At 34.2% G+C, this 18001-nt stretch overlaps 1 protein-coding gene across 7 annotated transcripts in view; it reads right to left on the bottom strand.

Moving 5' to 3' along the window:
- The window catches only part of TRPC4 (transient receptor potential cation channel subfamily C member 4), a 228775-nt gene that overhangs the window by 130999 nt on the left and 79775 nt on the right, over positions 1–18001 (bottom strand). The gene's annotated exons all lie outside the window — the stretch shown is intronic.

Here is an 18001-nt window from a genome sequence, read left to right as displayed (position 1 = left end):
TATTTCTCCCATGATAGATTTAAGTCTTTTGAACATCATTATAATAGTTACACAATACTTTAATTAAAATACCCAGTAATTTAGCTAGTTACCACCTAGAATTTTAGAGTGTATATTAATATCTCCTGTATTTTGACTGCATGAGAGAATGAGTATAGGAATATAAGTAAATTTTTTCTTTGGTTTTGCTTTCACTAAATATTACTAAATTGCTTTCCAAAAGGATTCAGTTCCAATATAAATGAAGGGTGTTTGTTGACCTGTATTAAATATAGAAGACTGCATAAGTGCCTTATTGTCTTTTGCTGATTTATCATTCAGTGTTAAATAGAATTATTTTGATTACTTTTCTTATATGCTTTGTAAATTTTTCTTTTCTAGATATATTTGATGTTTTTTTAAATGCACAAATGAACACTTACTCAAATAATTTCATAGTTTACTTTGAAATAAAAACAAATCCTTTAGAGATTAAAACCACACCAAGATGAATCATCTTTTTTCCATTTTCCATTTTTCTTCATTAGGTTTGTTTAAAGCATGCAGCACATAAATTAATGTAGATTTACATTAATGAATGAAAGTTGATATAATTATATTAAGTCCTATGATTTAAGGTTCTAATGAAGCCTACATGCAGTGAAATATATCTTAGTATATGTTAATTTTAAACAAATACTATCAAGCTTGCCTGTAATTTTCAAATGGCCTGAGACTCCTAGAATTGTGGACAATACATTATGAGAGAATTATCTAAATTGGATGGAGCAGGAAAGTAGGGACGATTTACATGGATCCTCACATCTTAACCCACTTTGAATGAGGAACACTGAGAATATGGAGCATGTGAATATATAGAGAATGAGGCCTCAGCAATTCTTTATGGTAATATGCTGTTGCATATGAAATTAACCAAACTTTTTAAAACAAATCTATGCTAAACATGGGAAAATTGGCTCTCAGGGCTTTTCCCAAAATTGGCTTTCAGGGATTTTCCCAAATTTGATTATTTTAGAAAATAATCAAAAACTTCCTATGGACCCTTTTTGGGAGTGAGAAATGCAGAGGAAATATATGGATAATATATCCTGGTGACAAAATGTGCTGGTCCAAAATGCTAGGATGGGAACTAGAATGATTCGTGAATAAGGAACAGCAAAGTCAGAGATACATGTGTAGGGTAGGAAGTCTGAATGTCTGGCTGTTATGATTGGCTAACAGTAGACTTGTGGCTGGGTAAGTTATTTCAAAAGGAATTGAGATAAAATTGAGGAGTTAGATGATCTCGGCTCATCCACGAACTAGCCACATGGCCTTGACCACATCATTCGCCAGCTTCATTGTTAGAGAAAACATCACTGACTGTCTATTCACAGGACTAAGTGACCTTAACATGATGAAAGTGCTTATACAGTGGCAGAGTGATTTATAAATATAAGGAGGAGAAAGTAAGCTTTACTCTAATGATATTAAGAACAAAGATACAGAAAATGACTGTAATTGCTTTTATTTTTCTATTAATGAGAAAGTCAATTTCAGAATATTAAATAAAATTTTAGATTACGAATACTGAAGGAACTAGTCTCTTGAGTGGGCGTAAGATTTCTACATTTTATGTCTCTTTAGTTGAATACTGTATAATTAATGATTTTCCAAGAAACAAATCTATGTTTATGTTTAACCTGCCAGTATATTTAGTAATTTCCTTCTCATTCATTGCCTGTTGTTTTTGTGGTACATCCAAGTAGTATAGTCCTTGAGACAGCATTGACTTTATCCTGCTAAAAAGCTGTATATTCTATTGCTTAAAGATTTTTAAAATGTCAAAAGAAAAAAGAAGAAAATAAAATTCACTCTAAGACACACTCCCCAGAGATCTACATTCAGCATATTATATGACGATAATAACATTAAACCAGATGTAAATACACTAGGCACTTTACATGATTTTTTTTCTAATTTCTAATTCTCATGATAATGATGGAATATAGGCATGTTCTGTTTCAGGTTAAATAGGTAACACAAATAGTAAGTCGTGGAGCTAGGATTTGCACCCACAGTTTTCTAACACACACACACACACACACACACACATATATATACATATATATATATATGTTTGTATATATATGCATACAGATATCTGTATTTTGTAGAGAAAATTGGGAGCAAGTCTTTATATATATATATATATTTTTAGCAAATACAGGCTTGTATAGATTATTGCAAGCTCTGCAAAGAAGACTGCGTGCTATATATGGGACCAACTTTTCAAAGTGTGGAAGACTCCTCAGAACCCCGTACTCCACTTAAAATATTAGGCAGCATTGTCATGTAGTAGAAGCCACATTGAAGAAAAAATGTACATTCCCACATAATCTCTTAACAAAGGTGTTAATAATCTTGGTTTCATTCTGGAAGTGATCCAAACCAGAACTGTTACCTTAACTAAAGCCTGTAAGACCTGTGATGTTTGACTTAATCTTGCCAGGTTGTGCTTTGCCAGATTTTACTTTCATGAACAATTATAAGGTTTTTTAAAATCTACCATATTCATCCATCTACCTATCCATTTCCAAAACTATTACTTAGTACCTAGGATGTACATAGAATTATGCAGCCAGTTGAAGAAAACAAAAAAGACTAAGATTTGGTTTACAGTATAATTTTTGCCTAATGAATAGATTGGCATTCATAAGTTTGCAAAGCAACAGTAGTACCTAAAACGCCCATCACAGTTCAATGGACTGAAAAATAGTTTTATTTCAAAAGACCCAAATGCAACATCAAGAGCTGATAAGAGTTTTATTATTTTAGATATAAGTAATCTTAGGAGGGAACAAATTAAAGTGAGAAAAACTCCATAAAGAAGAATTGTGTGCGTGTGTGCGCGCATGCGTGTGTGTTTGTACATTAAAATAGGAGTTAAGAGTCTCTTAATGTCTTGGTTGCTAAAGAACTCGTAAATTTCTGAAATATTTCAGTCTTGACTCTAAACATTTGAATTCAATAGAGGAAAAACTCCTCTTCTTTCTCTTCCCATGAATTTATCAACATCAAATCAAAAATCTGTATGGTATTTTCTTTAGTTTTGAAAAAGGAAAGCCATCATTCCATCAGGAAGAGTAAGAATGTCCCTCCATCAGTTTTCTCTTGCCTGGAAAGCCCTGCTATATGGTAACATGACTCTCCGCGTATCTTTTTTAATTAGCTTCACACTGTCAATTCCTAAAATTTTTCCAAGTGTTATTTCAGTTATTTTTGTGCAATCTCAGAAGAGAACTTTTTAAAAGACAACTTATTTTGGTAGCACTCCTTAGTTTTATAGCCACATTTTTAATCCTAAAGACTAAGTTTTTGTGGTCTCACCTTCCCTGACGTGCTTACAAATCAATACATTATGTGATATTGTTATCCTCATTTACCTTAATTTGTTAATTCTTCTTTATGGAGTTTTTCTAACAAACCTCTGGTAATATTGCATAGTGAAAAAACTATAATCCACTGAAAAGTAAAGAAAAATAATTTAAAGTATTTTTAATACTTTTAAGTTTTTGCCAGCCAGATGTTTGAAACTAATACATGTATTTTCGAAAGCCTCAAATGTTCACCAGGTGGCAGTGTTTTCCTTAATTGTGGTCAAAATAAACGATCTGTTTTGCCTCATTTATTAAAAAAAGATAGGACGACAGGTGAATATTGATTCCACACTTACATTGGCAATACTGCATTTCGATGCTCTGTCTTTTGTAAAAACATCCTTCCTAAAATATACCTAAGGGAACCTGTATATTATTCTGTATTATTATATATGATAATATATTATCATATATAATAATATATATTATTATATATAATATTATTATATTATTCTATTGGGTTATCTCTGATTATTTCCCTTTATCATGATTTTTTTCCCTTCTCTTTCTCTATTTAAGGAAAGGCTACATTGTGTTTGGTGATTTATAATATGTTTAGATGATGTTTATTCAAACTTTTCTGTGTCTTATAATCCTGGTGCATTTCCTTCCTTTTAGCTCAGGGTCATGCTTCCTGGCTCCATGCAACCTTTCATAGATTCACACCCTCCTAACCACTATGCAGGTATCTAGAAGCCTATCCTCAGAGATTTCATCACCAGAATGCAACAGGTTTGTCTCTTGCATTCTGCATCAGCATATTTGAAGTCTGATCCTAACAACCTGAAAGCATGACACAAATGTGAATCTTTAGATGTAGATCAAACTGGCATACTTCATTCTGAAATTAATAATCATGATGATAACATTAAACCAGATGTAAATACACTAGGCACTTTACATTTTTTTTTTCTAATTTCTAATTCTCACGATAATTATGGAATATAGGCATGTTCTGTTTCAGGTTAAACAGGTGACACAAATAGTAAGTCGTGGAACTAGGATTTGCAACCACATTTTTCTAATTCCAAACCTGATCCTTTTCAACCATGAAATATTTCCTTTTACATGAAACAAACCTCAAAATATTTAGTTTTATTTATATTTTTTTCTTGTTTCATAAAATCTTTATGATGGGGCTAAAGTGGCAAATATGACAAATATGACTGCAAATTGATATAATAAATATGACTGAATTCCAGTCCTGACTCAAGGACTAATAATCTCAGTAGTCCTTGGTAAATTTCCTCACCTTCTTTAAGCTTCACTTTCCTCATATCTGTAAAAGGTGATGACTCCAAGACTTACTTTGTATTAGAAGAATGGGGTGCCATCACTTTAAAGGTGATGTCAAAATGCACTTTAATTATCTCCAATTTTAAGATTAGGCATTGATTCTGCTTTTTGATCGAGAGAATCAGGCAGACTAAGTTGGGATTCAATAGAACACGATACAGTAAAGAGAAAATTCATCCAAAACAGGTGCTTCTGAAACCCTTGATTTAATGCACATTACCACCAAGTCAAGTATTAAATTTAGTGTAAAAGCACCAAGCGGAATACGCTTGATCTACACTTTCCTAAGGCTAGTAATTTAAAGTGAGGTCAGAAGAATCAAAAACTCTTCAGGTGATAAAGGATTAAAGAATTCAGATGTTCTAGGATAAAGTATGCAAGAGAAATATGAATTAGCAACATTTAACATTAATTTATCAAATATGCATTTTTAAATTTTAAGCATTTTATTGATAGAATTAATAGTTATATATGTGCATAATAAAAATATTTCCTATTGATTCCATTCAAGGTGAAGAGTGTATCGTATTCTGCAATGGACTATCCGCCTAATATGACAATCTACTACACTTTTCCCCAAACCATGAAATAGTTTATTTTTAATACAGTTTTACCATGTTCACAGAAACACAGTGGTACTTGTCTATATCTTCTTATTGATGTTGAACTACTTCAGTTTCTGTGTCTTACAAAATGTGATATGACTGTTATGAATTAGGTCCTTTCAGCCTACTCTCACAAAAAAATAGATGTGAATACAATTGGGAAACCAATACTGTATAGAAAACAGAAAAAAGTGAGGATGCATGTTAAACATAATTACTTATATTTACCCTAAAACTGCAATTGATAGCTAATTAGATTCCTTGAGGTGAGGGGTTCATTTGTAAGTATGTTTTAACAAGATTTTGATCACAGTAGGCAACCAAGGAAATTTTAAAGTTATAAGAAGAAATGAGAAAATACATTATCCTTTGTTGAAACTTTGCTAACCAAAACCCTTGTCCTCACTTTCTTACTTCTTTCCTCATCTTGAGTTGTTCCCTTGCTGCTCTGCTATAGCGAAATTGAAGAGGGAGCAGAAGAGAGTGATTCTATTAATATATCAAGAATGCTGAGCATGAATAATAGACACTGTATGTGTGATTGTGCCAGATAACCTTTAGAATCTCCTCCAAACCTAAGAAACTATCTGTGATTTTAAGAAAAGCAGTTTATTTTTTCATTTTTTTTATGAAGGTATAGTGTGCATGCATGTGTGTGTGTGTGGAATATAGAAAGAAAGCAGATATAAAGAAGTTTTGATTGATAAGATTCATTTTATAACCTAAGAAATAGAAAAATTAATAATAGACCATCAGCAAGTCTTTGCGGAGTCTCGAGTCCTTGTTATTAAATTTAGCCAACATTTATTGAACACATATCATGTATTAGGAAATCTGTTGGGTATATATAGAAGGAAAAAAGGAATCCAACATTTGTTAAAGAGGTGAGAGTTCCTTATATAGATAACAGGGTATGAAAGTTGAAATTTTTACAGGTACCAGATACAATTGATGACAGATTCCAGAGTTCACAATGCTTCAAGAGTATATAGCATGGAGACAATAGAGATAAGGGTGGATTTGTGAGGAGGATTTCTTTGTAGACAACTGAAGTTGGACTAGGGGGCACCTGTGTCCCCAAGGATGAGAGAGAGATTGTCTGCCCAGGCACCTCAAATCAAGCCTGGGGGGGTTTACCAGAACCATGGACTTCCTGAAAACGACAACAGCAACTGGAAACTCCATGCTCGATGAATGCGCTTTTCCCCTAATCTTCTCACTGGATTCTCTTCACTTCCGAAATCTTTCTCTCTCACACACACAGTTAGTGTATGGAAAGGAAAAGATAAAACTTTGAATTGGGGCTACTACATCTATTACCTGACAGTAGGAGGGAAAATATGTCCAAACAAAGCCTACGAGGACCACCCCAATAAACAAATGTTAAAGAGAGCTGGACGAAAGCATGTCCAAGCAAAGCCCAAGAGGACTACCCCAGTGAACGAACGTTTCAAGAGAGGAGAGGGAGGGGAAATGCAGCATGGAAATTTTACTATAAATCAAGTCTACGCCATTGCAGATGGATAAATCAGTAAGATACATACATATTCATGTGTGTCTGCATGTGTGCATATAAATATATTTGTGTATGTATATGCATATAAACACATACTCTGTGGTATTATGAAGCTCACAAAGTGGAGGAAAGTAAAACATATTTTCAACATAATATTCGAAGAGTATGAGGAGGCGTATAGGATATGATTATAATGGTAGTAAAGAAGAGAGACGTTTAACTTCATCAGTGTTTCACAATTTATATCATATCACATCATATTTTATAATTTATATCAAAAAAGGGTTCACATTATCTGCCAAATAACTGCCTCCAGCATGGATGGCGGGATCTATTTCTGCAGAGTCTCAGCTGTCAGGTTTCAGTTTAGAAATGGGCCCCTCCCAGAGTCTCTCAACTTGCTGCATCAGGCTGCCCAACAGGGTAATATTGAAATGTGCATTGCTTGACATTAAATCTCCTACACTCTTGTGAATGTGCTGTTCTCGCCTCCCTCTTCCCAGAAATTTCTCAATGTGCCAGCAGTGTCTCCCTTATTACTGCCAGTCTCTTCCTACAACAATCTAAGAGGAATTGAGAAAATCAGATAACCAGTTTTGTTAAATCGGTAATTTAATGCACTCAAACTTCGGTCAAGGGCCAAGATTCAGTCAGGGGCCTCTGACTGAAGGAATTTCAGGACACTTGCTCCATCAAAAGCATGGAAAGAACTTTCTATGCTGCTTAGTGGCCAAGGTTTATTTCTAGACCTGTTCAAAAGAGCTTAGGTTTCTAGACATGCCAGGGTCAAAATATCCAGGCAATTTGGCAAAATAAGAATAAAGTCCAGGAAAACAGAGAAACCTCTACTCAAATCTCACTTAAGCAAGTTAATCTCTCTGAGCCACAATTTCTTTATCCATAACAGTTCAATATATGTGGAAAGAATCTACCAAATAAATGTGAAAACACATCCCAAACCATCAAAGAAAACATTTTCTGTAGTTCCCACTCATGTACATGCATTTATTCCTCACTTATTGAACCCCTATTATTTAGTCATGACTGCTTAAACAAGTGTTCACCAAAGATTCAAAGGCTGCTACTAGGGTCAACGAGAATGAACTCTGCAACTCCTTGGCAGTATCCACTTGGTGCTGGAGGGAGAAAAATGGCAATTGAAGTACTTAGTTATGTCTAGTGGCATGGAGGGAAGTACACCTCTCGTTCTAAAATGACAATAATGAAAGAACTTATCGCAAGGGTTGTTACGAGGTTTAAATAATATAACAATCTAGAATGATCTTAAGAGGATGCTTGATAAATTGCATATTGAATTTTTTGTTAGCAATTTTTATTATTGTGACCTTAGATGACTAGGGTAAAATATTGAAATAGATTTACAATTCACTGCAGCCTATTTGCTTTTTGAAGTTATGTATTATGTTTTGAAGAAAATTATTCAATATATTGCTAATTGAGAATTATCTGAAATTTTGGAGAGTGGGAAATACACAAAACATAAAGTCCAAATAAATGTGTAATTATTTCTCATTTTTACTCATCCAAATATCAATGTGCCAAAAATTCACATTTATATATAATGATACTAGTGTTGCTTAGTGATTAAACTTATATCTCCAAGTCAAATGAATCTATATACTTTCCCTCAGGGACTCCAGAAATCAAGAAGGGATGATGCAATTAAGGAGATGAGTGTTAGGCAAAGTTAACCCCACTCCACTTATATACTATCACCTTTTTTTAAGGGAAGAGAGATTATACATCCAGTTGATAAAATTTACAGCTATCAATTTCTCTTACCCACTCCTGGGTGGGTTTTAGCATTCCCTCAGAAAGCTGTATTCTATAAGTCAGTTCTCACATACTCAAAGTTTGCAGTACAAAACTATTGTCAAGTGTTTCTAATAAATGACTCAAACAATAGAGACTTGAAACATTGACATATTTAGAAACTGATTGAAAAATGAGTGTATAAAACATAAATTGTGATAATGAAAATAAGAACACTCTTTTTAGATGCTTGAAGAACTCGTTCTTGAAAAGAACATTTTTAAAAAACTTTTAAGTTCTAGGGTACAAGTGGAGGTAATTACATAGGTAAACTAGTGTCATGGGGGTTTATTGTGCAGATTATTTTTTTAATTTAATTTTTTTAGATATTAAGACATTATAAAGCTGCAATAATTAAGATACTATGATATTGGCTCAAGGATACATGAATAGAGCAAAGGAATAGAATAGAGTTCAGTAATAATGGTTACAGACATATGCATATCTGACAAAGTACTTGCATCCAAAATACTTCAAGAATCTTATACAGCAGTTGGAAAAGTACAGTCAAGCCAATTAAAATGTGGGAAAAATACTTGAAAAAGCTTTCAGAGAAGATAATATCACAATTTACTGTAAACATAAAAAGATGCTCAACATTATTAGTCATGAGAAAAATGCAAATAAAAATAACAATGTTATATCGCCACCCACCCACCAGAATTGCTAAAATGTAAAAGACTGACAATGTTAAGCTATTATTGCAGATTTTTGGTGACCTGGAGAAAATAATTCACTCTGTGCGCTCTGTCCTTATGGTTCAAACCCTATATGATTGGGTCTTCTTGCAATTTTTGGCAGTGGTACCCCAAACCCCTCTCACTGATTCAGTCTTGCCTTGTGTCCACAGCCTCCTCATATCATCCAGGTAGATGTAGCTAATATACTCAGGTCTTCCAATGAAACACTAATTATCACCACTCCCCATATTAATCACTATGCTGACTTCGTAGCTGTAAATTAATTTTGCCTGTTTTTGAATTTTATATGTGTGGAATCATATAAGATTTACTTTACTTATGAACACTTTTGTATTTGGGTTATTTTACTCAACATCCATATATTGAGATCTAGGTATTATGTCTACCTGTGGTTCATTCTTTTTCATGGCTGTAGGCGATTCCAATTTCTATAAATTTAATTGTATACACTTATTAATTCTGTGATTGATAGACTCTTGGGTTGCTTCCAATTTGGGATTATTACAAAAATATTGCTATGAATATTCTTATGTATTGTGCAGATTATTTTATTACCCATGTATTAAGCCAAGTACCTATTGGTTATTTTCCCCGATCCTGTCCCTCTTCTCACCCTCCACTTTCCGATAGGCCCCAGTGTGTGCCATTCTACTCTACGTGAAAAAGAACATTTAAAATTCGGCATTACCTGTATCCTTGTTTGCTTGTGTTTTGATACCAAAACCAGAAAACTACTCATTTTGCTTGTAATCAGAGAATAAGTGAATATGGCAGGCAGAAAGAAAGGGTATGTTGAAAACAGTTACTGAACATTCTAATCATAACGTGTATTTTCATAATTCCCAATTATATTAACACCTTACGTATTCAAGTAATTACAGTGTTTATATGACTATTATTCCTAAATGATTAATATTTCAATATTATGGTTAATGAAGAAATTCAATTAATACACTGCTTACTGAAACATAATGCTATTAACTTTAGATTTAATCACGTTAATAATGGATTAGAGGGATCTAATAAAATCACCCAAAAAAGCTTTTCGACAAAACCCACATATGAAAGATTCATTTGTCTCTTTCTTATTTTAATGTTAAGCCATTTTTTTTTTTTTTTTTTTTTTTTTTTTGAGGCGGAGTCTCGCTCTGTCGCCTGGACTGGAGTGCAGTGGCCGGATCTCAGCTCACTGCAAGCTCCACCTCCCGGGTTTACGCCATTTTCCTGCCTCAGCCTCCCGAGTAGCTGGGACTACAGGCGCCCGCCACCTCGCCCGGCTAGTTTTTGTATTTTTTTTAGTAGAGACGGGGTTTCACCGTGTTAGCCAGGATGGTCTCGATCTCCTGACCTCGTGATCCGCCCGTCTCGGCCTCCCAAAGTGCTGGGATTACAGGCTTGAGCCACCGCGCCCGGCTACCCATTCTTTATACAAGCACTGAAACTTCACAGGGTATTTGCTTTGAGGAATATTTAGCCTCTTCAGTGCAAATATGCATTATTAATTTAATCACATATAATAATCTAAAGTGCTTTAGGGTAAGAATATAATAACTTTCAAATGGTATCAGAGTTTTCTATTTACCATGCTCTTTCAACGTTAGGCATAGATCCTGGTGAGTGGCAGCTGTGATCCACTTCTTTTTCTTTTGTTTAGATTTTTTTGTTAGTTATTTGTCATTTTTTAATTTCCAACTTTTAAGTTAAGGGGTACATGTGCAGGTTTGTTACATAGGTAAATGTGTGCCACGGTAGTTTGTGACACAGGTCATTCCATCACCTAGGTATTAGCCCAGTATCCATGATGAGAAAGTCAAGGCTCAAAGGACTAAATAATTTTTCTGACATTATAAGACAAGATTAATATCTAAACATTTCTCTCTCGAAACTCTCTCTACTATTTCTCACTCCTTCCAGCCTAAAGATCCTACATGACTCAGTTTTTCTACCTAAACATAGTAAAGAAGAGCCCCATTCTGCATTTTCACATCGTGGAATAAAAATCCCTAAACACTTAGAGGTTTGTTTTATTACTTGTGGCTTTTTTGTTTTGTGTTACCTGATTTTTTTTTTTTTTTTGAAAGTGGTAAATGCCTTTCACTCCCGTGTGTTCCAAATATATCTAATATTTTTGCTTTTATAGTATATCATGCTGAGAGGGAAAAGCACCAGAACATGTTTCAGAGGGATTATTTATCTATAATTTGCTGGTCTTCAAGACAAAAACCATGTCAATGAGACTAAGGAGGTTAAATGATGTATTAATACAGAAATCAGAATAGCCAAGTAGCTTAAACCACTTTATCATACTAATAGTGCAACATGGTCCATCTTTTAAGAATTCTTTCTTTCAGGAGAGAATTTTTCAGGTCTCTTATGACTGCCATTTGCCAGCTGACTATGCTCTATGCTGTAACAGCCTTTAAACTCCCTGCTGTGGAATAATAAGATTCCATTTATTTTTTAGACATTCAAAGTACTTGTTTATATTGACTACATTGAAAATATCAACTTTGGGGGCCATTTTCAGCTTTTTAATCTTAATGGCAGAATAAGAAAATAGTCTAAGACACTTTCCTATTGATAACTTAAATTGATACATAAAGAAATATAATTGATAACCCATATATAATTGAAATATCATTGATAGCTATATCTCAATATGGGATAAGTATTTTATGGGGAGAAATGAACATCTTTAATACTACACTATAACTCTTATTCCTTTCTCTCTTTAGCTCTCTCTCTCTCTGAATTTTGATGTTACCTGAGTTATGGTTACACATGCATTGAGGCTCACTTACTGTCAGTATCCAAGATTTGACCTCAAACAGGGTGTAATAAAAATCAAATAGAAAAGAGTAATTTCAATTGGGCTAACCACAAAGAAGTTAAAATGTTTTCATTCTTTAGAGGGTGGCTCTATGAGTTAGAGTTTATAGATCCTCTTGGTATACAATATCATGTAATAATTACCATATAAAGTTCATGAGATTGCAGACTTGTTCCAAAGCCCAATGTGGAAAACCCAATGAATACAAGAGTTAAAAGTGAAGTTTTTTCAGGGTAACTGAATCCTTTTTGATTCATTCCAAAAAATTTAGATTTGTCTAAAGAACACATTTCTATGTCCAGTAGACAGGAATATATTTATTGGAATCCATATTGACTAAAATTCTTCTATATTTTTATTCAGCAGTGTATATTTTGGGTTATATATTTGTATTAACACGCTAGTACCAATGTTTTATTTCAGACTGTTTGATTTTCTGATCACATAACAGGCAATGTTCTAAAGACACAATTGTATTAACAAATCTACTGAAACAGGTATGTCCAAAAAAAGATTTCCTATATGCACTGAGGTAGAAAGAAAATAAGTAAACCGAGATATATTTTCTTTTGCTCTCCCTGAATTGAGTTTCTGTTTCCAATTGTATTAGTCCATTCTCACATTGATATAAAGAACTACCCGAGACTGAGTAATTTATGAGGAAGAGAGGTTTAATTGACTTACAGTTCCACAGGCTATACAGGAGGCATGTCTGGGGAGGCCTCAGGAAACTTATAATCATGGCAGAAGAGTGAAGGGGAAGCAAGCATGTCTTCACATGGCAGCAGGAGAAAGAGAGCAAAGGGGAAGGTGCTATACACTTTCAAACAACCAGATCTTGCGAGAAGTCTATCACAGGACAGCACTAGGGAGATGGTACTAAAGTATTAAAAATGACCCCACGATCCAGTTATCTTCCACCAGCTCCCACCTCTAATATTGGGGATTAAATTCAACATGAGATTTGGGTAGGGACAAAGAGCCACACCATATCAACAATGGCTACATTTTGCAAATGAAAAAAGAGGTCTTGAACTCTAAAGGGTAAATTGCTGATGCTTAATCTTTTCACATATTTTGTATTATTTGTACATTTCTTTGTCAATAGGAAGACAGAGATAATGGCATAATACAGTAATAATGCCAAAACTATTATTACACGTTACCTTATAAAAACACTTTTACAGAATTTGACCATCACTAGACTTTGAGAAGTAGGTAAGATTCAGACCACAAGTCTGATTAACAGCCAAGAAAAAACCAAGGCTCAGAGAGATTCAGACGCTTGTCCAATTAGCAAGTGGTGAACTGAACTGGAAGCCAGCATACTGTCACTTCACTTCTTTCTATGCTCTTTCCCAGCACTTCACAACTTCTAATGACTTTGTTATTTCTTAGTGTAACGCTATGGTAAGGAGTTTCTGGGGTCACAGTGAATATTTGTTGGGCAACAAAATTATAAATGGCATTATAATATTCAGAATAGAGACGGTCTGAATGTGTACATCCAGAGACTTCTTAAAATTTGTCTAATTCATATCCTGAATTAAAAATAAGTAATTAATGATTTAAATGACACCCATTCAAATTGATGCAATGGCTAAAGCCAGACCAGCATAGTGACTATCTTCAGAGACTCTTGAGTTCCAGCACTGGTATTTCCTTTCTTTGTGATCTGGGACGTGTCACTATGTCACTTAAGCCTTTTAATGCCTTCATTTTCCCATTTGTAAGTGGAGATAGCAATAGCACCTACCTTCATAGGACAATATAAAGATTAAGTGAGATAAAGCAAGTAAAATTCTAACCACAGTTACTGGCATGGTGACAAACTCAGTGAATATCATCTAGTATTACTACTGTTGTTGTCATTTTTTGTCATACAATTTTTATTATTATCCAGACTATGTCAAGGTTGGTTGCTAGCTATTAATTTATAGGTCCTTTCAGTCTGGCCAACCCACTGCCCCATTGAGTCCTCTTTCCTGTCCCTCCTTTGTAAAATGAGGTGATTGATTAGGTTGATCTCCAGGAATCCTTCCAATTATAAAATACCCTGCATTAGTTTTAGTAGAACTTTAAAACCAAAATTTCTTCAGCTAATCACTCTGGAATTTAACTGTTTATAATGTATAGCAAAGTCTTTTTTTCCAAAGTGGGAATACATAATACAGATGTTACTGAAATTGGGAAACTCTCATATATTAAATACCACCTAATAGCTAGTATTTAAGGGAATGAATTGAAATTTCCTGAAAATCAGGTTAGCATAGTATAGTATAAGATATCTAACATAAAATATACAGCTGTAGGTTTTCTCTAACCTGCTACATCTTCTGAATCAGTGGTTCTCAAAGCCCTGTTGCTAGACTGGTAGCATTAGCATTACCTGGCGTACTCATTAGAAATACGAATCCCAAGGCCTCACTTTAGACCTGCTCTGTCAGAACCTCTGCAGATAGGTCCTAGTAGTCTGTGTTGTAACAAGCCTTTCCAGTGATGATGCTAAAGATTGGCAACCACTGATCTAACAAAAAAATTGAAAAGCAAGGTCTGCGTCTGATAAACATTTACTGAAGCAGCTGAAACTGAAATTAAATCTGGACTTAGAAGACATCTAAGGTCTGCTAAAAATAATGAAAAGTCAAATTACCAATCAACTGACTGAAAAGAGGGTTAAGAAGTCAGTCTCAGTTATCCCCTCTAGAGAAATAAGGTATTAAGAAGGTTAAAGCCAGGTTCGGTAAAGTCATCAGACACTATCAGTGCAATGATTGCTGCTTAGTGGAGAGAATCAGAGGCTCTCTGTGCTGTCTCCTGTGGGAAAGAAATAAGCTATTACTCTTCTCATTTAAAAACAACAACAACAAAAAAAAAACAACTAAATTCAAGACCCTGATTTATGAAGGACTACCTTAAATATGGGAGAAAATATTTAATGATCTATGCCCATCTATTTATCTGGAAATACCTAGATCTTTTCATCACATGCTGCATTGAGAAAAATCATTTAATATACTAAAACTCACAAATCTTTAAAACATGTATAAGGTCAAAAAGAAAAAAATCAATGTCAGAACTGCAGGAAGACAAGGTGATTTTATATGCTTCAATGTCCTGCTTCAATATCATCTACATAACAATCTTAGATCCCATTCTTAAATCCAACATTTCTAATTAAATCCTAAGTATTAATGCTAACAAATAAAAAGCTACATATGTCCAATTTGGTCCCATAAGTCTTTTCTTATAGGCTTTATTTCAGTTAATGGTGTTATTTTTTTCAAGGTATATACCCATCAACGTTCTTCTCCTTTTTCCTTCAAGCCCTTCTCCACCCCTCTACCCGCTAACATTTCGTGTTTGCCAAATCCAGCCGATTTAACTTCATAATTTTCTGAGGATTCATTTTCATCTTTTCAGTTCTGACAGCCTTTATTCATATTCCCATGATGCTTTTCTTTTCTGTATTCACAATCGGACCTTAGGACTCTCGAGAAAAGGAACAGTGTCTCCTCCTCAGGGCCCAGGACGAGGCCTGGCAGAGCAGGCATCTGGAAATTGTTCCCCAGTGAAAGCCTTTAAGCGTAGACAAATTCATCTGAAATCTCACAGCTCCCATGACCTAAGGATGCCTACGAAATCTTTTTTTTTCCAGAGAAATAAGTTAATATGTGACAAATTTCTAAAAAAGTATATTTTGAATACACATTTCTCACATTTTAGAAACTACTAAGTGTTCTAAAAATCAGATATGGATGATTTTTTTTTTTTATTACAACCTCTTTCTTTACTCATTTTAGGATGTTACATTTATTTTGTTCAGTTTGATATTATTGTTTTCAGGTTTTATCATTCGGCCTCAATGACCTCAACAAAACGAATGACAACACGTCCCAGAATCTTTGGAGATACCATCAGTATGAAAATTAGGAGAATTAAAATAAAACAAAAATGGCTTTCAATGATCACAAGAATAAGGAATTACACCTTATGAGAGAAAAAAGTCCTATCAAGAACATATTTGCTACTTACAACACAGTGATTTATGAAAACTGTCATTCCAAAAGATGCTGACCTTCCTTAGGAAATAAATTACCTAAGAAAATCACAAATAAATAGCCAGGCTCTAATGGGATTTGATACGACCCAAGCACTGAGGAAATCTTTGTGTGCTATGCTATGCACATTTCATGTTGCTAAAACTTCAGTTTTCATTGTGCAAGATGCCAAGAATTCTGAGGGAGATTGAAATTACTCTTTCAAAATTACAAAGTTCAAACAAAATCATACAATTTTTGTTTATTCTCAGTGCCTTCACTGAAGAGGAATTCTAGAATGTACAAATAGAAAAGGAATTCTTGGCCAGTAGACTGATACAAGAGAAATCTTCCAGAAACACATGGTCTGGGAAATTTCAGGCTCCTGGCAGATCACAAACCTTGACTGCCTTTTATTAATAATCACGATCCAGATCAAATGCCTGTAAGGAGCCAGGACCTACTTGTGAGGCTAGAGTTTAGTTCAGAAGTTGAACATCTTCCAACAAACACTCTCATAATAGCAGACATCTTCTGCAGACACAAAATTATTCTGGTCAGTACAAATGTCATTGACTAAAGAGACACTGAAATTTATGGCCAGTGTTCTCTAGAAAATAGAACTAAGAAGGTTCTTTAGTAATAAAACCAAAAACATGTTCAATGGCAGTTTTATTCTATAGACTTGCTGTAATCTATAATGATTTACATCACCGCCAAAACATCTGTCTTATGGTTGCCTATATAGACATAAAATAAGAGAGTGTACAATATAATATCATTGCTGTTAGAAAATGCAAATACTTGAGAGATACAGCTGTGGAAAGAATTTCAGTACCACAAGGAGACTAAAGTAGTAGCACCTAAACTTACACAGATTAAAAACAGACTCTTACTCATTCCTGTCTGTGTTCTGTATCTCCTTAGTGGTGAAAGTCTGGTATATAACATGAAATGTGTCTTTGGATATTACTATTACCTGTCTACCCCAATCAAGGCTTGTTCACTTTTGAAAGGATACAAGAAACAAGCAAATTTTCATAGCAGTAAAATTTTACCAATATAATGAGAGTAATCCACAAACAACTGTTTATGAAAGAAACAGCAAAATGCCAGCAAAGCAACAAGCAAAAAAGTATTGTTGTTGTGGGGTGTTGTTTTACCAAAGTTTTAGTTCAGGTGAGGGGAAGGGTTGAATGGGGATGAAACATAAAATGGGACCATAAAAACACAGGCTTTTCCCAGCAGACAGGGGTACTCAGCTATAAAGTTCTTTTCCTAATAATGTGGCCAAAATTCTGATAAAAGTCCTCCAGGAAAGCAAGAAGAGCTTGCTTGTAAAAAAAAAAAAAAAAAAAAAAAAAAAAAAAAAGGCACACCTCTTAACAGTCTAGCGTTTGCAGAGACAGAGATGTGTATGTTAACAAATAGGCTAGAATTTGCTAGAGCTGAAATAACATCCATTTTATAAGATTTTACTTTAAAAGACAGATTTTTGAACCACTGCAGAACCTGCAATGTCTTTGCATTAGTCAATTAGCCTTGATGCAAGGAAGTGATGAGTTCAGTGTGAAAGGAAAAAGGATCAAATAGATAATTCAGACACAAGGCAGTTGCAAAGGGAAGAGTCCAGACAGACAAAAACAGACTCCTTATTCATTTCTGTCTATGATGTCTCCACTTCCTCAGTGGAAAAAGACAGAGAGATAGAAAGAAAAAAACACACATTGTATTTATAATTGTGTGCCATTTTAGTTTATT

Source organism: Rhinopithecus roxellana, chromosome 18 (genome assembly GCF_007565055.1).
Source record: "Rhinopithecus roxellana isolate Shanxi Qingling chromosome 18, ASM756505v1, whole genome shotgun sequence".
NCBI lineage: Eukaryota > Metazoa > Chordata > Mammalia > Primates > Cercopithecidae > Rhinopithecus > Rhinopithecus roxellana.
This window is presented reverse-complemented; position numbering and strand designations above follow the sequence as displayed.